This window comes from Tachyglossus aculeatus, chromosome 2, assembly GCF_015852505.1.
Source record: "Tachyglossus aculeatus isolate mTacAcu1 chromosome 2, mTacAcu1.pri, whole genome shotgun sequence".
Classification (NCBI taxonomy): Eukaryota; Metazoa; Chordata; class Mammalia; order Monotremata; family Tachyglossidae; genus Tachyglossus; species Tachyglossus aculeatus.
The window spans coordinates 33,417,450-33,420,777 of record NC_052067.1 but is presented as its reverse complement, the minus strand read 5'-3'; the positions used below and the strand labels follow the sequence as shown (position 1 = coordinate 33,420,777).

At 45.5% G+C, this 3,328-nt stretch overlaps 1 non-coding gene across 1 annotated transcript; it reads right to left on the bottom strand.

Moving 5' to 3' along the window:
• Positions 1-1,542: 1,542 nt before the first annotated feature.
• LOC119923423 lies at positions 1,543-1,680 on the bottom strand. Its single transcript, XR_005448860.1, has one exon. It is a non-coding gene; the product is annotated as a small nucleolar RNA SNORA7 (small nucleolar RNA).
• Positions 1,681-3,328: the final 1,648 nt, after the last annotated feature.

Below are 3,328 nucleotides of genomic sequence, written 5' to 3'. Positions count from 1 at the left end.
AAGATTTTCCTTCTTACCGCTCTTTTCCATGAGTAAAAGTCAGGCAGGCGTCACATTCAAATAATAGAAACTTCATTTGGTTGGATGATTGGCACTTCAAGATCCTTCCATGTCAAGTAATATCTCTTTGCCTCAGCTTCTCCATCTGAAAAATGGAAACAGCAAAGCTCAGAGATGCCGGGCTAATAAATTCACCCATTTTAATGAAACTTTTAGAGCTGCCAAAGTAAAAAGCAACATTTGACAAAGGTGTTATTGTTACTTACAAAACTGAGATCTTTCCAGTCAAGCCAGGAGAGCTTCTTGCTTCCAGTTTTCCCTTTCACGTAAAACCCGGAAACTTTCTCAAGCCCGCTTCTTCCCGGAATGGGCAAAGAAATCCCTTGAAGTGGTTGAAGGAGTGAAGTGGCTCTTTCACTCCTGGATCTGACAACCATAGAAAAACCCCGCAGACAAATTATACTAATGGAAAAACTAGAGAAGAAAGAATGAAAAACCTGCCATTAAAAAGGCGTCTACTGCCTTGTCTCATTTCATCAGAATTTGAGCTCAGAAAGGCCAGTCTGTGCCTTGTTAGGTGCATGTTAACCATCCTGCCTTGTCTTGTGCTGTCAAGTCATCTCCGACCCGTAGTGACTCTGTGGACTCATCCCTCCCGGAACGCCCCACTTCCATCTGCAATGAATCTGGTAGTGTATCCATGGAGTTTCTTGGTAAAAATATGGAAGTGGTTTACGATTGCCACCTTCTGCGCAGTTAACCCGAGTCTCAGCCCTCGACTCTCTCCCATGCTGCTGCTGCCGAGCACAGGTGAGGTTTGGAGAAGCAGCATGACTTAGTGGATAAAGCACGGGCCTGGGAGTTAGGAGGTCATGAGTTCTAATGCCGCTCCACCACTGGTCTGCTTTGTGACCTTAGGCAAGTCACTTCACTTCTCTGTGCCTGTTACCTCCTCTGTAAAACAGGGATTAAGACTGTGAACCTCACGTGGGATAGGGATTATGTCCAACCCGCTTTACTTGTATCTACCCCAGTAAGTAGTACAATGTGTGGTACATAATAATAATAATAATAATGATGGTATTTGTTAAGCACTTAGTATATTCCAAGCACAAGGGTATCCGTGCCTCAGCTACCTCAACTGTAAACTGGGAAGACTGTGAGCCTCACGTGGGATAGGGATTATGTCCAACCCGATTTACTTGTATCTACCCCAGTAAGTAGTACAATGTGTGGTACATAATAATAATGATGATGATGATGGTATTTGCTAAGCACTTAGTATATTCCAAGCACTGTTCTAAGCACTGGGGTACATATGAGGTAATCAGGTTGTCGCACATGGGGCTCACAGTCTTAATCCCCATTTTACAGAGGAGGTAACAGGCACAGAGAAGTGAAGTGACTTGCCCAAAGACACAGGTGATAAGTGGCGGGCCCGGAATTAGAACCCATGACCTCTGCCTCCCAAGCCTGTGCTGTTTCCACTAAGTCACACTGCTTAAGCGCTAAACAGATACCATAATTACTATTACTATTTTGACTTGTAGCAGATTGCCTTCCTCTCGCTAGCCGCTGCCTAAACTAGGAATGGAATGGGTATGCCTCTGCTTGACTCTCCCTCCCATAGTCGAGACTTGTAGAGTACTGGAAACTCTCCAGGTGAGATCCTCAGAGGGACTGTTAACCATCACGGTTAGTTAATACATTTGGTAAACAACCTACCATTATGTAGCCGGAGGACCAGAGCTTTGTGAGGGTGAGAGAGAGAAAGTAAGAGGAGCGGGTTTGAGATATAGATTAGGTCATATAATCCAGCTCCCAGTCTCCAGGCAGGTGAAAAGCTACTGGAAGTGAGTGTGTATGGGGGGTGGGGGGGGCCTCAGGTCCTAGCAACCCAATCCAGAGTTTAAACCCTTATAGTGCTTGCTGGCAGCCAAGATCTGTGTTTGCTCAAAATCGTTATAATAATGATGGTGTTTGTTAAATGCTTACAATGTGCCAAGCACATAGTTTCTGGGTTTCTCTGTTCCTTTACAGCATTTCTTCTGACTCTGCAGCCAAGATCCCCCATGCTCTTGGCCTCCAGGGCCTGTAGGAAGGCCACTGAGGACCCTGACCACATTTTCCCTCTTTGCTGACTATCTCTGTGGGGAAGGAGAAAGGAAGAAACAGAGGGAATCTCACAGACTAAGACATACAGGCAGGGGTAAAAGCATTGAACACTCAGCCAGACACAAAGACGTGCGGGTGCGCTCTCTCTCTCTCTCTCTCTCTCTCTCTCTCTAAGACATCTTTGCCAAGGAGCAGAGTAGAAATGGTAACCCATTCGGTGTGTTCTGCCTCTACCTATCTGTCTCTTGGGCAGACACCCCATCCTTTCTCCCACCATAAACATGAATGACTCAAACACCCAATATTTTAAAATAGAGGGTTTAGCAATACTACATAGGTATACAGGCTAGCGCTGAATCATAGAGTGGCTCAGTTTCCACCTAAACAAACTATGATCTTTCCTAGAGCTGCTAAAGCCCAATATTAAAATAAACACAGAAATAAAAAGAGAATTTCATTAGGTCATCTGGCAAGAGGATAGCAATGGGTTTTGCAGGGTGGTGTGTGTGTGTTGGCGGGGGGGTTGTTTTTATTTTTTGCTCCTTATTCTTCCTTTTCCTCTCTGGTGGCAATGGGACCCAGTAAAACTGAACAGGCTGCGGTTCTTGCTGCCAATTCTTTTCCAATCATCTGGAACAGGCCTCTCCATTTACATTGCAGTTAGTCTTTTGGTAGCCGGTATGCACCGTTATTTTAGCGAAGGCTCTGGAACTCCCGATGTGTTCCATGCAAATTTGTGCTGCTCCTCTACAGATTTAGAAACATCAAGTGCTTTTCTGTAAAAACAAGTACAAAAATTAGCAGTGTTTGCCCAATAGCTTTCTCGGCACCGGAAATGGGATGGGCTTTGAAAGGCAAAGGCAAGGAAGAAGCTAAATAAATCAAACCAAGCCACCAAAGAGACCCACTTGCTCTCTGGGTTCTAATAATGATGGTATTTGTTAAGTGCTCAGTATGTGCCAAGCACTGTTCTAAGCGCTGGGGGGAGGGTACAAGGTAATCAGGTTGTCCCACATGGGGCTCATAGTCTTAATCCTCATTTTACAGATGAGGTAACTGAGGACCAGAGAAGTGAAGTGACTTGCCCGAAGTCACACAGCTGACAAGTGGTGGAGCCAGGATTAGAACCTATGACCTCGGACTCCCAAGCCCGTGCTCTTTCCACTGAGCCATGCTGCTTCTCTAGGCACCTGCCTGGGTCTGCCTACCCTGA